At 35.7% G+C, this 19,906-nt stretch overlaps 1 protein-coding gene across 7 annotated transcripts in view; it reads right to left on the bottom strand.

Moving 5' to 3' along the window:
• GPC5 (glypican 5) overlaps window positions 1–19,906 on the bottom strand; it is a 234,554-nt gene that overhangs the window by 205,852 nt on the left and 8,796 nt on the right. The window contains exons 1-6 of one of the 7 annotated variants that reach the window (XM_053970044.1): window positions 12,795–12,958; window positions 9,942–10,087; window positions 9,062–9,148; window positions 7,854–7,908; window positions 3,231–3,360; window positions 2,374–2,640 (exon numbers count right to left, since the gene is read on the bottom strand). The exons of 2 other annotated variants lie outside the window; for them this stretch is intronic. The gene's annotated coding sequence lies outside the window, so the exon portion shown is untranslated. Of the gene's footprint in view, window positions 1–2,373; window positions 2,641–3,230; window positions 3,361–5,487; window positions 7,245–7,853; window positions 7,909–9,061; window positions 9,149–9,941; window positions 10,088–12,749; window positions 12,959–19,906 lie in introns of those variants that run through there. 4 more of the 7 variants (XM_053970043.1, XM_053970045.1, XR_008435668.1 and 1 more) reach the window with 4 other exon arrangements.

Genomic DNA, 19,906 nt, shown 5'->3' on the forward strand with positions numbered 1-19,906 from the left:
AAACAATTACACTAAAATCTAGTAGAGTCAGAGTGCCACATGACTAAGGAGTATGGTGAATCTGCTGAGAGGTAGTCCCACTTGACTAAGAACAACGTATGTATGCTTATTTAATTATAAAATGAAAATACAGTAACCCTTTCAGATCATAATATAAACAGTGTTTATACTTAACATGGATCATTTCCAAGCTTATTCTGTCTGAAAGTCTCCAGAAAATGTCTGGAGTATATGTGAAGCAAGAGTTGGATGGGAAAGACTTAAAGAAAAAATTAAAAAAGAGAAGGAATTGATGGTATTTGAGCTAATTTCTAAATAAATATTACTTATATATTAATTCCCACTTCTGAGACTTTGCTGGTCAGATACAAGAGTAAGGAAATGTATTCCTTCTTCTTTTGATTAATAACTGTCTTCTGAATTATTAATTATCACCTTAAATATGAAAATTTTCAAGAAACCACATCTCTATTTAAGCTGAGACAGATGCTAAACTTCAAAACTGTATTTTCTTCAGATGGATACAACTTTAAAAGATAGAATGTTTTAAATTAAATATTATTTATATCTTCCATCGCTGTAACTTCAATGCACTTTAACATTTATTCCCAGATTAAGTTCTGCTGAATTTCAGAGTTCAATTCAAAAGTTCTACACTAACTTCTAGATCTAATTTGTGTATTTGTCCCATTTTATACTAGAATTGTTTCTGTCAATTTCTCAAAAGTTTGTGTATTAATTAAATACTACTATATTTTCAGTCTGCACTGTATAGAACTCATGCAAAAAATTGCAAAAAAATCTGTATGAAGTAGAACACAGTTCTGATGCATTTACCTAATTATAAATATTAACCAACAGGAATTATATTATACTACAGACAAACTATGTAAACCTTTTAATTAAATAAAATGTTTTAGCATTAGTTATACAAAGCACTGGAAGTTACAAGACTGCCCTAATGCTTCCTTTCCCTGAACTTAAAGTAGCACATTTGATTTACAGTAAAACAGATGGGGTTAATAACTACAATGGGATGAATGTGAGTACCTACTCTAATAAGAAAGAAAGACTACAAAAACAGAAGTTATGGCAGACATATAATCATAGCTGCCTTTTAATTATAAGCACTGGAGGCAGCTCAAAAGGACCATGACTTAGGCTACGGTTTCACAAGTCTCTGGCTGCAGTACTAGACAGACACACAACTGTTTGTGCAGCTGCTCCATGAAGCAGATCAGGGAAAGTATCCAACTTAAACACACTACAGCAGGAAAAATTATCCAGTGTTAGTTTCCCACTGTACTTCACTAAGAAGCCACAAAAGTGATTGGGCTACTACAAAGAGCAGAGGACAGCACATACTGCCAAACAGTCAGCAAGGAAGGAACACTAATAATTTAGAAGTACATATTGAGGCTAAAAAAAAATACAGAGAAAAATAAGAAAGAGCTTTAGAAATACCCATGATGAAAACCGGCACTTAACTGAGAAACTGACAGACAAAGGTATCTCATTCTGTTTGAACAGAATACTATTCCTTGGTATAAATATTTCTGATACAAATCAATGAAAATTAAGTTACCTCAAATACACAGCTGGTTCACAAACCTTGGAATAAATTTTATCCTTCCAGTACCACAGATACTTAAAAGATTAGGAAGTGTGCAAGCATAGAACATGAAAATAAAAGCCATGCTTTAAAAACTCATACTGACTTTAATTCAGGAACCTACATTAAATAAGGAAATCAGGATTATAGGACATGCACAAATCCAACAGAGAGAAGCAGATTCTTAACTGAATCCACTGAACATCTATTTGTACAAGAAGCTTGAACACAGATGCTAGAAAACAAAATACTTAAAGACAATGAATGTGCTTTTTAATACTCAAATTCATAATGGCAACCCAATTCCTACTGAAATTGATGCGACTTGATATCTCATTTGACACTGCCTAAATTCAGGGAGCAACAAAGGCACTGAGGTGGGAGATGAAGAAGCAGGTTAATTTTACTCTTCAACTACCTTTCTTCCACTGTTGACTACAGAAGAACTCAGGAAAGCTAGGCTCCTAACTTAGTTGTTCAAATTACGTGGAATGAAGATGGGTTTTGGTATATTTGTGGATTTAATCAAGCTGCTCAAATGCACTCCACTTAAGTACAGACAGCAAGGAGTCTCATGGCTCTAGGCTTTTTCTCTTGCTAATAAAGACACCTCCATGAGTCATGACTGGTGCACTTCACCATCCCTCCTCTCCACAGCCTATACTGAGGGCTAAACTGCCTAATTTAGGACTGAACTTTCAGCAGAATTAGTAAAACTTGTAATCACTAAGTATGAGCAAACAACAGTAAGAAATAGGTACCTTTCAATGGCAAAATCAGTTATTGTGTCTTGGCAAAGTCTTTCAGCAGATCCTCAACAGATGAATTAATTATCTCAGTGACTTCACCACTCAGCTGTCTGGAGTAACTCAATGCCAAATCACCATGCTATGAAACTGATCTCCCTGAGTTGTACTTTTCACTTGCCACCTCTCAGATGAAAAATATAAATCCTAGACTTCAAGGTCTTCACATATTCAATGTATGAATGGGAGGGTAGGAAAAACACCTATCCTTTCTTTAAGAATCTGTCAAAAAAGAAAAAAGAATATAACTTGAACACATTAGTGTATGTTGTAAAACCTCTTGCTTTTACTGTACCAGAAAAGATAACATAAATTGAAAACTGATGAATTACTGTGTTTGTAGGTTCTGAGCTACAGTATGGAAAACTTTTCAGTTATAAAATATTTTTTTAAACTACTTTCATTCAAACTGATACTGCAGTCATTAAACACAAAGAATTTTAACTTTTGAAGCAAATGTAACCACAATGGTTTTCTTTATTCCTCTTGAAAGAGAAGTATTAGAGTAACTATATATATAAACCATTTCATGCAATTCTTCATGGTTATTCTTAAGAGAGCTTTAAGTGAAAAATTTATAGAGAACAGAACACTGGTTTTCACTTTCATGCATTTATAAGTGTGAAGGAAAGGGTCAAAGGCAAGAGTAGAATTTCTCACAATACTTTCCTTGTGAATAACAGCTGAGAAGTCTGGAAAGCAAACTAATTGCTTAACTTTCACATTATCAACAAAGCTGTCTTTTGACAGCGCAGTTAAAATCTCCATCATCTGTTATGTTTAATCAAGTTAGTTTTGACTGAAGTACTCACACTGTCTAAAAAGAGAGCTCTTTATTTTCTTAAAGGGTTTCAGAGACACCTAAGAAAATGCTGTTCCTTTTGACTTCCAAGCCTTTCTGGGAAAGGATGCAGTAACTGTAAGCACCACCATCAGAAGAATCTAAATGATGAAAAAAATGGTGTCTAGTTAGAAAAAAAGTACACTGAAACAATAAATGTTATCTGGTTATTTTGATTTTCTGCTACCTTAACACTAAACACTGAAAGAATCACAGAATCCATTAGGTTGGAAAAGACCTCTGAAATCACTGAATCCAACTTCTGACTGAACACGACCTTGTCAACTAGACCATAACTCCAGTCATTTCTTGAACACCTCCAGGCATGGTAACTCCATTATGTCCCTGAGCAGTCCATTCCAACATTTAACAGTCCTCTCAGTTAAGAAATTCCTCCTAGTTAAGTCCTCTTGATGTCCAACCTGAATCTCCACAGGTACAGCTTGAGGCCATTTCCTCTTGTCCAGCTGCTAGTTGCCTGGGAGAAAAGAGTGATCCTCACCTAGCTACAGTCTCCTCCCAAGCAGTTGTAGAGAGCAGTAAGGTCACTCCTGAGCCTTCTCTTCTCCAGGCTAAATATCCCAGCTCCCTCAGCAAGAGCCCCAGCTTCCGCTGAAAACAGGGAACATGTGATTCTATCTCTACATATGGCATATGAAACAGAATGAATGTTTCAAGTCTTGATCCACATCAAAGCATTGTCCAACATTACCCCAAAAGGATTTGAATCTGGCTACTAGATATTCCAATGAGCAACAATATCTGAAATAGAGAAAGGAAATTTTCAAAAAATATATGACTAGTCATTAGCCTATCTGTGTAATTCTACTGCTGACATCAATTCTCTCTTTGGAGGAATCAAGATATTTCCTAGTCATTATGGGGCTGCTTTACACAGCAAAACAACAGCAATAACTTCAGTAAAGACCCTAAGAGGATGCAACTGGATCATGTATCTGGTTCCTCCTTGGAAAGCCAGATTTCTGCATGCATCCCAGTAAACTATAGATACATACTAAACTTCTCATGCCTCCTGAGTAAAAAATAACTTATTCTCCCAGTCTCATTGCATTCAGCTAATTTCTAAACAGCAGTGTCAAAAATGCTGTTCTCCAGCAGTTCAACTGCTGTCAATGCTAATATGAATAAAATCTGCTTAAAAGCAACTTGAATAACCATAAATATACAGAGCAACAGAAGGAGCCCCAGAGTACCTGTGATAGGAAGATGTGGCACAGGATTCACAGGAGACCTGTGCTTCTACAGAAGAACCCCTGAGACCAGGTAAGAGGTGTCAAGTCACTGAATATAGTATTAATGTTCGTGCTTAGGAAACCAAATTTTTTTAAAAAAAAGCTTAATTTGTGTAATACTCAGGAGCAGAACAGGGTTTTTTTAGTATTACCGATTTTACTCGCAAATGAAAGTGCTAACTAAAAATAACCAAACTAAAAATAGGTAAAGAAAGTAAAGTTGCAAGCATATGAAGGAACATCAGATAAATCAGACAGGAAATGTACATGGATGAGTAACAGAATGATAAAATTTGATATAAAGTAGGAAAAGTACATTAAAAAAGAACCAGGACCATTTCTGCTCTATGAGCTAGCTATGAATTGTTATCTATTACTGAATATGTTTTTGTTTGTCCACATTTATTCTGCTGAGGAACTTAGTCTATCTATCAAAAGCATCATCAGGGATTCTAACAGGAGAATGACTACCACCTGTGTTTCCTTGGCAGAATAATGGGCATTATTTTTGCAATAGATTAATTTTCTGAAATTGGTCTAAAGATCATACAGATAGACTGCAATCTCTTTTAAAGAAAAATAAGGGGGGGGAAAAACCCAAAAAAATCTAATCCATAGACACAAAAGAAAATTACTAAAACAAAAGGTCTGTACACATACTGCAGCATTCTCCTGATGCTGGATATGCTAGAGTTTCCTAGCACAATATTTGGGAATAAAGTTTAAAATTCTCCCCTGATGAACACATTTCTCCTGCCAGCTTCACCACAAGCCTTTCAATCACTTTTTAGCTCATTGTTCATGCTCCTGTGTATTTTAGGCCCTGGCTTTGTCCTTAGCCAAGCCAGGTGTCTGTGGCCTCCTCAGGCAAGGAAGAATATGGTATCTGTGCTGTACATAGACAGAAAAAAAAATCAGCAACAGAACAGATCTGGATGTCCATGTTGTTAAAATATCTGACACATAAAGCATTGACAGTTTTCTTTAAGATTTATTAAAACCCAACAAAAGTGCATTAACTCTTTGTACACATCACTCAGAAGAAAAGCAACTAGATTATTAAAGTATGCATAAATATTGATCTAAAACAACAAACAACAATCCAAAATTTTCCAAATCTCAAATTATTTTCTTTAAATCTGGAAAAAAACAGCTGGGGCTTCTCCTTGGGATTAACAAGCCATGTGGAAGCAAGTATCTCTCACTAGTCCTGTGAAAGGTCAGCCAGCTGGCCGCCATCCTGGGATGTAAAATTCTTAGGGTAGGAAAGAGAGCAGGTAAAAATCTCTCTCTAGCATTATCATCAAAAACTCAGAGATAAAGGCAGAAATAACTAGGGGGTTAGGCCCTGCTATGGAGACACAGAACAAGGATGTCTTGTCAGTGTTTGAAGCATTCTTGGTTTTGAATCCACAGGCTGTTTAAAATAAAATATATAATTATAAAAGAGTCCAAGTCCCCCCTACTGTCCACTTCTATGTAGATGCCTTTTCCCTCCCTCAATAGAAAGGGAGGGAAACAAACACAAAGTTTTGCAGAAAAAGTAGCAAAATTAAAGCATTAGGAAAGATTCCGGCTATTGTGCTCTCACAAAGTGAATACTTGGAAGCAGTTGCTACATCTAATTTTTGAAAATTCGTCAAAGAGACAAGAGAAAAACATAAATCAAAAGTAAAAGCGCTTTCACTTAATACATTTCTCAGAGATCCTCCAAGGCATAACTTTACTAGGGTAGTAACAAGAAGTAGATTAGAACAGGCCTTGATGTTCAAAGGGCAACTAGATACTGGTGTTGGAATAAATCTGGGAGCAGACAACAGAATTTTTTTTTTCAAAGAAAAATTCCTCAAGTAGAACTTATTTGAGACAGCATGGAGTACAAGAATTTTCTCTTTTGATTAATTTTCTTACATCTAAAGTAGGCTATGTACTAGTATACTGTTCTTGTAACTCTGGTTACCTCACTACACAGATAAGATTAGGATTTGTAGATAAAGATAATAACTTTTTATGAGTTCAAAAAACATAGTTTAAAGTTTATCCACTCAATACAGATCATAAGAGAAATTATCTCCATCTACAAACTTCTGCTTAACTTATTTTTTATCATAAAATCCAGTAAAAATTAGAATTTTAATGATGAATTATACAAGTCCTATTTTTTTCCTACCATTTCTTTACTTTCTTCAGCTAGGAGTGTTCTCAATCCTACATACTTACTATAGCAATAAAGTCATGAATCAAAATAGATAGTTGAAAGCAAACCCAAACAACAGCTCAAAATAATATTCACTAGAGAATCATAGTAAAAATAAGCTGATTTCACTTAATAAGTCATGTTAAGCTTTAGCCTGCTAAAGAATGGAGGCAAAATATTACTTACGTAAGGTAAAGACTCATTAGCAATTAATAATAAACCATGGAAACTTGCTTCCAATGTCATTCCTTCCCTGCATAGTGCTACAGATTTCTTTTGATAGAGGGAAGATGATTCGGGGCAGGAACAGACAGAAATTCTTTCTTCATAGTAAAACAGCAGTGTTATAAGATGTCAAGGTGCTCAAAGCATCTCAGTTTTTTAAAAAATAAAGTAGTTGTCATGCACAACCTTTCTCCATCTGTGATCAAGTAATAAAAGCTCTGACAAAATCTTTAAAGTCCTGTTTTGTTGTAAAACTTGATTGTTTGAAGTCCCATCGATGGATCTCAGGTTTTACTATCTTCTTAAAAGCCTGAGACAAATTCAGTTAGACAGTATTAATAACAGAGAAGAGTGCAAAATAAAAGGAAGAAATTTTGACTATTATCTGTTTTTTTTAAAAAAGCCTTAATGAATAACTATGCAAAAACGGACTGCAGAGAGCGATAATGTCAGTGGTGTAAAAGCCTGTGATATTGAAAGAAATGAGTGATTTCAGCACCTAAATAGGTAATGTGACTTGATACTCCTAACCCAAGCCATCCAGAAAATATTCACTTAGGATAAAAAAAATGCATAGATTCTAAGGTCCTTAAAAATATATAAAGCCTGCAAAGAGTATCCAAATCAACCATAAACACTTAATGTGATATTTAGACTTTTGTCTAAATAAGAAAATTAAAAAAAAAAAAAGTGTGATACGCATACAATGCTAAATCTCTCTTTGTTGCAAAGCTCCTTGGAGAGATTGAATAACTTAGTGGTCTTCCCTTAAAATTCTGCATGAGGAAGAAACGTGGGGGGAAGTCTGTGGAGTAGACTGCATTCAGTTTTCTGATTAAATTGACACTATATATCTTTCAAAGAATCATTCCATTGCCAGACTGTACTATGATGAATGCTTTCCTACATTCACACTCACCATTTTTAACACTGGAACAGGATTGTAGATCTGACTGCTATAACACACCTTGGGCCTGCAAAATAATTCTTTATAAAACAGGGCAGTGGCTGACATTTGATTGCAGTGAAGAACTTGAAATGGGGCCGATATTCTGTTATCCCCAAACAGCCTGTTCCAGTGGCTAATCACCTTGACTATTACAATGTATGGCTTATTTCCTACCTGGGTCCATCTGGCCATTTATATTAACCAAATGGAGAAGCACTGGCCTAGATACTGCTTATGCCTACACATTGAAAATGCATCTCAACCAGCTGAGTACCTCCTCATGGCCAGAGATCACACTGCCTAGAAGATGCATTCACCACTGTGGATTTACTTAGTAGCTCACCAGGTTCATATGCCAAATATTTACTCTGTCATTGTGGACCCAAGGGACAGCAAAAGAATGCTACTAACACTGCATATCTCCATATTAAATATGTAGAGTCAACTTCTGAAAGTAAAGTAGTAAAGGAAAAAAAGAAAATAGGAAAATAGAGCTGTAGAACAAACCAGCACATTTTTCCCCAGAATTTGTCCATGCTCTAAAGATTTGAGTCAAGAGTAACCAATACCACCTTCTCTTATATTATTATGGGAAGAGAAGTAAGTTAGAAGGTTTTTTTGAGAAACAACTTAAACCTTGAATTAAACTCTACATGCTCTCTTCAGAGTATTTTTCTTGCTTCATTTTCCTAGAACATTAAATAGAGCTTCCTTGGTCTTCAGAATTTTCATTTTTAAGTTTTCACGAAAATAGTGCCACACTGTTCTCACACTGTATTAGGTTTTACATTTCCAGGTGTGACAAGTTAAAAACTATCACTTGTTCTGAATTCTCAGCATGAACAGTGAGAAGATGCCAAGGCTGGACTTCTTTCAGTGTCACAATAGTTACTTTCATGTAAATGAGCCAAATTAGGGCACTGCTCCTTCTACTGCAGCTGCAGCTTGTAGCTGTACTGTGTTTCACTGAAATTTAAAGCTCGATAATGCAGAGAAGAGGAGTCTTAGTCTCCTAAATAAAACCCAAACTTTTTTTTTCTTTAGGTTACATGAGGAGAGTAGTGTCCTCATTTGAGAAGCAGAAAAGAGACTTTCTGGACTCTCTGCAAACAGCAGTTGATTTAATTATTATTTAATTAATATTGCCTTTGATTTTCACCTTCCTTTCTGATACTTACCATCATTTTAGGTTGTGATCTTCTCAAGAAAGCACTGTTGGATTTAGTTATGCACTGGGCAGGTGAGGGAACAAAGACTGTAAAGTTCTAAAGAAAAGAAGACATTAAAAAGACACACCTATTTTCCCCTTTTCTCTTCTTTCTGCTTAATGTCCTAATTTTATACTTCTCTTATTATTTCTCTAAAGATTGGCTTTTTTAGGATTTATCCATCTCAGATTTTTTATTTGGTTTCTTTAATCCACTCCTGTGATGAGTGCACAAACATAAGCTAATGCTCAGATATTTTCTGAAGATCTTTGACATGGATGATTTAATTATTTTTGTCACTAGTATACGTGTTCTTGATTGGTTTTATAAGAGGTATTGAGTTTTAAGAAAATACGCAAAAAGCTTACACTTTTGTGCATCTGACCAAATCTTTCTGACAGTATGCTTCTGTTCCAGTTGCATTAGGAGCCATAGCAATTGCAGGGAGGGAAGCTGAGTACCAAAGAAGTATTTCAGCTAGTGAAGCAAACCTGTAGCTAGAAGCAAGACCAAACCTATGATCATGATTTTTTTTCACCCTGTTACCTTGTCTATTCTGCATCTTAACTGAAAAACTGGGATATTCCTGAAAAGCAGCATTTTTATTGCAATTTTTTAAATCTTCTTTCCTTAGGCCCCTGTAACTCTTTCTGTAGCAGTGACATTGTCTAGGGCTTCAATATAACTTAGCCCCTTACTTTCAGAATATACATATATCTTATATGCAGTATGTATGTAAGATGTAAGCATGTAAGCAAAAAGGAGTAATCACTGGAGTTACTTGACTCCATTTAAAAGAGACTTATTTGATCTCATTTCCTTTGAACATGATGGGACTAAATGCCCATACCTCACATGTAGACGCCTCATTGTTGGCTTCTACATTCTGAAAGAATGAACTTACTTGAATCTTTTGCCCAGAATACAGACATTTACTTTTCTCAAGGTTTTGCAGGATATCCTCTGTGGGATCAGCACCTTGCTGTCATGCTTGGCCTGGAGGACAGAAAGGACACCCTAAGACAGCTAAAACAGCACTAGAGAGAGATACCTGTTCTGCAGCTGAATCAAGCCCTGAATCTCATCCCAATGACCTACTGTTAAGACCTTTGCCTCTGGGAGGGTCACACTGAACTATGCCATTAAACCATTTTGTTCTCAGGAGTTACCTTTTCTTCTCTTCTAACTTCTCACTATTTCATCTTCCATATTTTGGGCTAGTTTGTACCACAGTAACATCACTGAAAGAGGAAGCAAAATCAAAGTTCTTTAAACCAAAGAGGTCATTAATCTGCCTCACAGTAAGGACTAAGTGCCATGAGTGGAGGAAGAGCTATCTTTAAATCTTAAAATATAGTAAGTACTCAAAAAACATTGTCTTTAAAAGAGAACAGCAGGTTTATGATCCCCAGGTGTAAAAAAAAGGGAAAAAAGCCAGCTTAATAAACCATTAAATATAAAATGGAATTATTAAATGAATAGCTACATCTTTCCCATGGGAGCAATCACTACAAGATTTCCTTAAATATTAGCTTCTACCTAATAACACAATAAAGAAAAAGACCTTGCATAAAACAAATTACAGATTTTAATCCTCTACTCTGAAGGAAACCCTTAAATTAGATGGCTATTTCAATTTAACTTCAAAATAACAATAGTAAGTCATGAAGAATCAAGTCTCTCATGGGACTGATCAAAATTGAATTTGCAGTTTCCTCTACTATGCTGACAATCATTTACAATAAAATCGGAATGAGAAAGGGAAATTGTCTGTGGGACCACTGAGCCAGGTAATAGCTTCAGTATAACATGCGCACACAGCCAAAATCAAATTAAAATGTACATAGAATTTTAATATGGTTGAACTAGGTCTTATTTTGCTTACAGGATTCTGGCTTGCAACTTTTAAGTAACAGATCCGGAGTGAAAAAAACTACTCCTTGGTGATTATCAGGCATTTTATGTTACCAGCAATTTGTTTAAAATAACATGACATTAAAATCGTGTTCGTGAAAACAAAGAAAATTAGCTTGTAAACTATTTTAGTTTGAAACTGTTATGACATAATGGAAACACAAAGGAAAGCCGTTTTATAACTTCAAATTTCTAGTCCCTCTCTGTACATCCATAAACCTTGTAAATTATAACTACATTATCCCATCTTACAAAGCTCAAAAGACCTCATAGGCACAACATAAAGAACAAGAAATACTTCAAATATTTAATTATTTTCAGATGCCTAACAATAAATAAATATATCTATATATCCATAATGTGTTTTACACAAGTATGGAACAAGGATTGGTATGCTTCAGTTTAAAAATAACACATCAACTTGATTTGAAAGAAATCTTCTCAGCAAGCCTGGCTCTGCAGAACATCTTTGCTATACTTTGCACAAGCTTATTTCCACAAGCAGCCAGACCATGGTTATCACAGTGGTAGCAGTGGAGGGAAATGTCCACTGGAATTTAGACACATATCTCTTCATTCTTAAGAGAAGTTAGTTAATTTTCTCCCAATCAGCCAATAATCCCCTTTTTTAAAAGTCTGGTGACCTTAGAGGAGTCACTGAAAAATGCAGTAAAACAGATGAGATCTGGATAATGGAAGTATATCCAGCCTAGAGCTCCTACATATCTTGAAAAACACTTGTTCTAAACTGATTCAGGCCTGTGAGTGCAGACTACATTTACAAATCATACGAATAATTAAAAATACTCACTGGAGCAGTACCCTTGCTTTGTGGCACACAAGTACCCTAACCACCAAACAAGGCTAATTTTTCATTTTTCTTCTATCACAGTGGATATTAAGTAGGTATACAGACAAAGACAGCTGGAACAGGGAAGAGTTACACACTGCAAAATAAATAGCCCAGAAAACAGCCAACTCTCCTCAGTAAATTCTGCTGTATTTTTAGACACTACTGAAAACCCCTAGATAAATGGCTACTGTACAAGTACTGAATGGCTATGCAGCTGATCTACAGCAGATCTGTAGCATGCTGCATGCTACATTCTGACCTGCAATGCATATGCATTTCAAATGCACTGAAATAGTGCATACAAAATGTTCTCTTCCAGAACTCAAGGATCAGCAGATTTCTATCATGGCACTCCTCTAGTCTGCACAGACCTAAGTTCAAGCCTTTAATACCAGCTGAAATTGGTAGCTTTATTAAAAATGGATATTACTTGTATCAACATCTCTTTTAAGAATCAAAGATTCTTACACTACTACTTACACTTGCTCATGACGTGTTTTGTGTAAGTTTGTTTCATTATGACTGTTGAAATCACTGTCACCTACTTTGTTACATGACACACATACCTTTCTGCTTAATTCAAGAAAAACAGTTCTTATTTTGCATGTAAGCAAATTGCCACATGATAAGAGTGAACAATAGATTTGACAATATGTTTATGCAATCTTCTTGCACATTTCCACCTCTCCAGCAGGAGGGAAGCCGTGAGCCGGCTTTCATTTACATCAGGATAAAAGCAATCACCTCCAAGCAGCTGATAGGCTGGAAACTCAAGTGCGAGCTTACTGCTCAGCAACCTGCTTTTGTTCCCAAACTTTACTCACACGCTTGCACTGTCAGATAGGGTGACTGTAAGGTTTCAGAGAGTAGGGAACTTCTGAGGGCTCTTACTTTGATGTGTAGAAGAGACTCACTGGGGCACAGCTTCAGACACACCTCAGTGTAGGTATCCATGTGTTGCGGTGCGTTTTGGGAGAACCCCCCGGGGTGTCCCTGGGGGGCCCCCTACGCTGTGAGTTCGCTGGTAGCAGCAGGCAGGTGAGGAGACTCCACACGGCTTCTGAGGGTGCTAATAGGATGAGGGTTTATTGGGGGTCCTACCCCCGGGAGGCAGCATGGTTTCTGAAGGAGAGAGGGGGGAAGGGGGAGTGAGGGGGGAAAGGGGAGGGGGAGAGAGAGGCTGAAAGAACGCCGGCCAGGAGAGCCGGCTAAGAGAGAGGGAGCCCCATCCCCCCGGCACACTTAACAGGGGGATTCAAAGCGGCCGTGGAACAAGATTGGGCCAATGGGATTACAGACACATGATACTTCAGGGGAGGATCACAGGCTTGGAATAAACCACACATTTTTGAGGGGTGAGACAAAGCATACCATTTAACTAAAATATAACACCACATCTATGTGTGTGAAATTTGGCTAAGTGTCCAAGCTGTGAAATTCAGCTAAGTGTCCAAGCTGTCATTACAGTCAATGGTGACACTGGGCTCAGCTCAGTTATCTAACCATAGGTTTCCAGCTACATTTGGCAAGTCCTGAGGTCTGCAGTGACAACCTTCAGTTTTTGTCTCCACAGGAGCAAAATTCTCCTCCCAGGTTTATGTGTACAGAACAGTCCTTTTTTGCATATTACCTGACTTAATTCTCTCTTTACTATACTTAAGCTACTTCAAGTACAGGAAGAACTTTTTTACAGGAAGGTCAGTGCTTGGTTTTCTAAGTTTTGTAATAATGTATTTCAATGTTTGATTAACTCTAATTTGAAGCAATTCTACCCTCCCTCACTTTTCCTTTCTGCTGTTTTGACACAATGGTTTTCTAATTTGAAAAGTCATTTAAAATACATTCCGATTTATCCACTCTAGATGGAAATATACCTATCTTTAAAAAGTCCATATAAGATCAGATAACATCAGGAGGTTTACGTCTGTTGGGAAACCAAACTGGTTTACCTCTCACAAAGATAAATCCAGTAATGCAGTAAAACTCTCCTTTGAAATGCAGTACATGATTCCACTTCTAAGCAGTCTGTCAGGTTCACCAAGACACAATTTGAAAATTAAAAAGGTTAAAAATAAGACTATCTGTACTGTAAAACCTGTACAATTCTTTGAATTTCCCATGTAGAATATGTAGTTCAAAATAGCATAAGTATCTGTTGAAGTGACAGTGTGCAGATCTATTAGTTCTATACACAATAGTTCCATTGTAGAACTAATAATGGAAAAAGAAAATTATGTATCAAGTTATGAACTAATTTGTGTTCTTTTGATACTGATATATAATATTCTAAATTTAAACCCATTCTGCAAGAGTCTTTATGACTGAAGCAATCCATCCCATTATGTTATAGTAAAGAACTGTGTAATCTTCTTGGAGAGAGATTAATGAACAAACACTTTTTGTTAGAGCATAACACCCACAGATTAATCTTAAAACTAGTTAAAACATTCAAATAATTTAGCCTTTCTTTGTAAATCACATTGTAAACCTAAGGCCAAGAAAAGTCTGTTGAGTAGTCCAGTCTAACCCCTGGCCTGCAAGGAGAATTAATCTTATTTTCAACATAATTCTTGGCAACTGTTTTCTTGTTCAGCTTGTTTCTAAGACATAGAATTCCCAAAATTGTTAACCAGAAGGATTTTAATGTTGTCATTGGAAAATATTTGCTAATATTGAGTCTGTATTTTCTTTGCTGCAGTAAGACACCAGTGGGGCTTTATCTGCTATAAAGGAGTACAGATAAGCACTTTTCTATGTGTAGTTTTTTCTATGCAGATTTCAGAGCATACTTTTTCTCTCTTTTTTTTTTTTTTTTTTTTTTTTTTTTTTTTTTTTTTTTTTTTTTTTGTTTGTCTTTTTGAAAGACACGGGTCTTTCAAATACACTACCCAAAACTGAACAATGCTCTCCAGTTTACCAATTCAAAACAGAAGTTTCACAGATGTCTTTTGTCTTTCTATTTAAGAATCTTAAAATAGTTGCCTGCCTGACAACAGTATGAAACTGCTGACTTTTGCCATCTTTTGATCTATCATTATTCACAGAACTTATCCTACAGAACAAATCCATTGCAAGATATCCCCCATACTATTATGTCTTCCACTGTTCCTCCCCAGCTAAATGGAGTACTTTGCATTTGTTCCTATTGAACAACGATTTTTTCGCACTTTGTCTCCATTGTGTCAGGACTATTTTGAGTTCTGTCTTTCAACAAGACTTGACTTGCTAACTTTTTGGGTTTTTACTTTCTCTTAACACAGAATAAAAATACTAAGTGAAAACTTACATGTGTATTTGAAAATCTTGGAAATCTAAAAGGCTGCAGGGAATTCTACCTTTGAAATAATATTAAACATTCATTCAAAACCATCAATTTTATACTACCTTCTCTGCCGGAGTTCAGTCTTTCAAACTCCTGCATTTTGTCAGCTATTAGCTTACCTAAGTTCTCAGAATAAGCAGGAAGCAGGTATCCATGAAAATACAAATTTTCTATGGCCACTGCTCCCAAGGGAATGATGCTTTAAATTTGTACTTCACTTCCTTTTTCAAATGCGTAAGAACTACATAAAGCATAAAAAAATCTAAATACTGATCACTCTGTTACAAAAACATAAACCAAATAATAGTTAGCTGGGTGCTAACAAAAGTATGAAAAAAAAATCTTAGTACTCACTGAATATGAGACTGAACAGTGCATCGACATCAGCTTAATTGTAATTCAGACACTATTGTAACTAGGAGAAAGAACTGACGGTAAATGAACAGGCTGAAACTAGAATATAGGCGTGCAAGTACACACTTGAAACAAACAATTTAAGAAAAGACTGATGTGTTGAAAACTGGTACAGAAGCTCATTAAATCCCTGTACATGTATCAATACATATATATACCCCAGGAGTGCCTACAGGCACAGCACACATATAGGCAAATAAGTATCTAAAGATAAGAATGAGATAGAGTAGAACCAAACTCCTTTGGAATGATAAAAGACTTGCTTGCAATACAGAACTAAAACTCAGGATTAATAATTAAATTTTAGGTATTAATCTAAATCTCTACATTTCTGCACTTCCAGCAGCCCCTTAGTGCTGTGTTTTATGTATATACAGACATACTGGGTCCAAATCTAAGTTATATTAGCATAATGTTTATCCTGTTTTTTTATTGTAAAGGACTCAAAATACTATATGAATAGATGATTGCTGAAGTTAATAAAGTCTGTGTAACAGCTTTGTTCCTTAGACCCATCAGTGGGTATAATTATTCTTCTGGGTTATTAAAATTCCCTACTTTTTCAGTCCAGAGGGGAGCATAATCATAGCTGTGAGGAAGGGCTGCAGAGCAATTGAGAAAGAGGAACATAACTCTGGTGAACCACAGATATTTTTGAGACTCTCATCCCTCAATATAACAGAGTGACAAATGGTGTCTCTCAACCTCTCCTAATTTTTGTCTTTTAATAGAATTCTTAAGTTTCATTTAATTAAAAGAAGTGGGATTCACCAGTATTTAGATTTAGGCTTATTTATATCACACTTAAAATATAAAGGATTATGGAGATGTGAAAGAAGAAAATGTTAGAACATCAAAGCAGTTTGTATTGCAAATGATCTGACAGGCAACATATCATTCGAAACCATGAAAGATACAGCAGCTCTAGCTGGAAGTTTTCTGATCATCAAATCTTTCTTCAGAAAACTTCAGAATAGTGGAAAGCAATTGAATTAGTGCCAGAGCACATTTAGTTTCACAAAGTTGAAAAGAAATTCCATTATGTCTTATGGTGTACCAGAGAAAGCAGCTCAGAAGATTTCAACACATTTTCTAGTTCACACAATTTACTCTAGCTACTGACTAGAACTTTTTACATTTTAAATGTAATTGTACTGTGATCTCAAACAATATGATGCAACAATTTGACTTCATTTAATTCTGCTCTAGGATAAAGTGGAAATTGATCTACTGTGTAGCAATAATTTAATAGAAAAACATGAAACTGCATCAAGAAAGCCTGATTCAATATACTTCAGAACTTATATGGCAAAGGCATTAAATTTTTCCTACACAGTAGGAAATGCCAGGTAATGCTCTATTGAAGAGTGCAGTTTATTACCTACTGCATACAGACACACACTTGCCAAGACCTCTGTTTCAGTGACAGGCAGCCCCATTCAGAAATGATTGATGCTTCCATATTTATAAAAACTATGCAACAGTACTAGAATTGACAAATGTAGTAGCACAAAGAAAAGTCCATTTGCTTCAGACTCCGCAACTAAATTCTAATCTCTGAATTTCCCTTTCAACCAGACAAGCTGTTACCTTGTTCTATGTCATACATGGCCGCTTTTTAAAGGGTTACCAGCTCTCTTGTGGAAAAATAGTGAAGTGACACAAGATCTGCTATTCTGTTGCACAGCACTTCATCCTACAGCAAATCACCAGATTCTTAGATACCTATTCAATTCCTCTCCAAATTTTAGAAATTGTAGGGATTTCTTTTTTTCTCTACACAAAAACCAGCACTGCAATGTGACTATACTGTAACCCTGTTGGCACTTGTTTATCTTTTGAAAACAGGTATAGCAAAGGTCAGTGTGAACTTTGAGTAACATCTAAGAACTGTATAAAATGAGTGTGTACATATTGAGATATGTCTATGGCATGTAGATGTAAGGTTTAAAAAGGATTTGGGTTTATGGTTACTAGAATGGAGATGTTATAGCAATCCCTGTACAGCAGCAACAATTACTTCCTCAAATATTAAGGTAAGAAATACTAAAAATCAGAAATGTGCAATAATGTTATCCTGTCAAAAGTACTGTCTTGAAACAAAATTATCATACAGCTTAAGTTCTCTAGTCACCTTTCCCAAGGGAAAAATTATTTATTGCTCTCCATAATGTATCTCCCACTTACCGGATTAATATCTTATTTAACTTCATTGCCACCCATCCTTCTGTTCCCTTACCATCCCTCAAAGAAATAGATTCACAATGAAAAAGAAAACACACATTCTGAAACATCCTGAAACACAAGGGAAAAACTAACAGTGCTCAGTAGGACCCAGTACACAAGTGGAGCAATTTGCACCACATAGCTTGACATGTCCTAAGAGGCATGGAATTTTTGCAACATTTGAAAATTGCCAATAGTTACTGTCAGGAAGCAGCACTTACCATAATACAGAACCACAGAAGTTTCACAAACATTAGAAGGTGACAAAGTTATGTCAATATATATAGATGAATTTACTCTATATAAAGACACATGCACACACATTACAAATTAATAGACAGATGGGCAGACAGCTGCCTCATTTCACCAACACGGTCACCATAAAGTCCCTGGTAGTTAGATACCCTAAAGATTCAGGATCTCTAGACTGTATTTAATGCTGAATGAAAACACACTTCTGAAGACCTGCAGAGTCAGATACAAATCATGTATTTTAGCTGCCTACTTCTCTCTACTGAATATGTAAGAAACTGAGACAAAATCAGCTATTTGTTCCGCTGGAATCCAGTCCACCCCTTTAAGGCCAACCTCAACATATTTTAAGAAGAGGCACGTGACAGCAGTGACAAAATCTATGACATCTGCTCCCTTCTCTACACACACCAACAATCACCTTCACGCTTTCTGCATGATTCCTGAGATGTCTGTCCAGTTGCCAGAGTATCAGAAGAGATAATCACACTCCTAGATGCCCAGCCCAGCCTCATCTAAACATAAAAATGAATGCCTAAACATTTAGTGGTAAGATAGGCATCCTGTCATACTATAATTCAGATTGGAAAGGACTTAAAGAAGTGTCCAGCCCAAAGTCCTGTTCAAAGCAGGGTCGAAACTGAATTCAGATCAGATAGAATGTCTTAGTATATACCTAGAATTCCAAGCTGAAAAAACATCAGCAGCATCTTATTATTGTTTCTGAATCTGAAATAATTTAGCTTTAATTTTAGTTAGCAATGGCTGCAATTCTTCAAAAATTAGTGGTATATTCAATAGCATGTTTTTCCACAAGTAATTACTTCAAGGTTAAACAAGGTTTTAAATCCAAGTAATACCAGAATCCAGGCAACATTCTCTCTGTTATACTTCTTTAAATAAAAGGAAAATAAAGACAAAACTAGTAAAGACTAAAGCATGTACTTCGAAAATACATGAAGTGTGTAAGATATATAAAACAGATTTCCCCTTTAAGTATATGCTTTTAAAAGTATTTGTTTAAATGCAAATGATGAACCAAAGACAGCAGACCAAATTTAACACACTATAAAATGTACCAAATTCTAGGCTAACTTTTATGGTACCAAGCAAAAGATAATACACAGAACTTGAAAGGAAAAACAAAGGCAGAAAAGAGATTAAAATATTTCTCTGTACATTTTATCAATGATTCCCTGATTGTAACACCCTTTGACAGCTGTGTTAGGCAGGCTAAGTGGCAAAACTCCCAAAAGATGGAGAGCAACTCACAACTCCAGCTTATTTTTAGCATTAGACAGACTAAATTTAAAAAAAAAAAAAAAAAAAAAAAAAAAAAGAGGAGGTTTTAGGACTCCAAAGTCAACTTTGAGTTTCAGGATCCCATTCTGCTAATTATTTCAGGATCACAGGTTAAAAACAAGCGAGCTGCCAGAAGGACAACTTCCCAAGCCTGTATGAAGTTACAATGTTACCCACTCTAATGAAGTGGTCATAAAGGTTAATAAGTACGTATTAACAGACCAATTACAAGACTTTAGGGCTTTGTCCTCAACACATGTAAACTCTGTATCTCCTTCCATCACATACAACCTCCTACCTCTACTACTTTCACATCTTCTCTTAACCAATTTCTGCATTAACTTATGCCAAATTAAATCAAAAAGAAATTAATAGTATATGAAGAGTAATTGTAAAAAGAAAACCCCACCACCAGTCCAAATAACTGTTATTTATCAGGTAATCTCCTAATTTTTATTAAAACAGCTATCACTCAATGTGCAATTTTTTTCAATTACATTTAGAAACTCAAAAGTCTGAAAAACTAGATCTG

Source organism: Vidua macroura, chromosome 2 (assembly GCF_024509145.1).
Source record: "Vidua macroura isolate BioBank_ID:100142 chromosome 2, ASM2450914v1, whole genome shotgun sequence".
Taxonomy (NCBI): domain Eukaryota; kingdom Metazoa; phylum Chordata; class Aves; order Passeriformes; family Viduidae; genus Vidua; species Vidua macroura.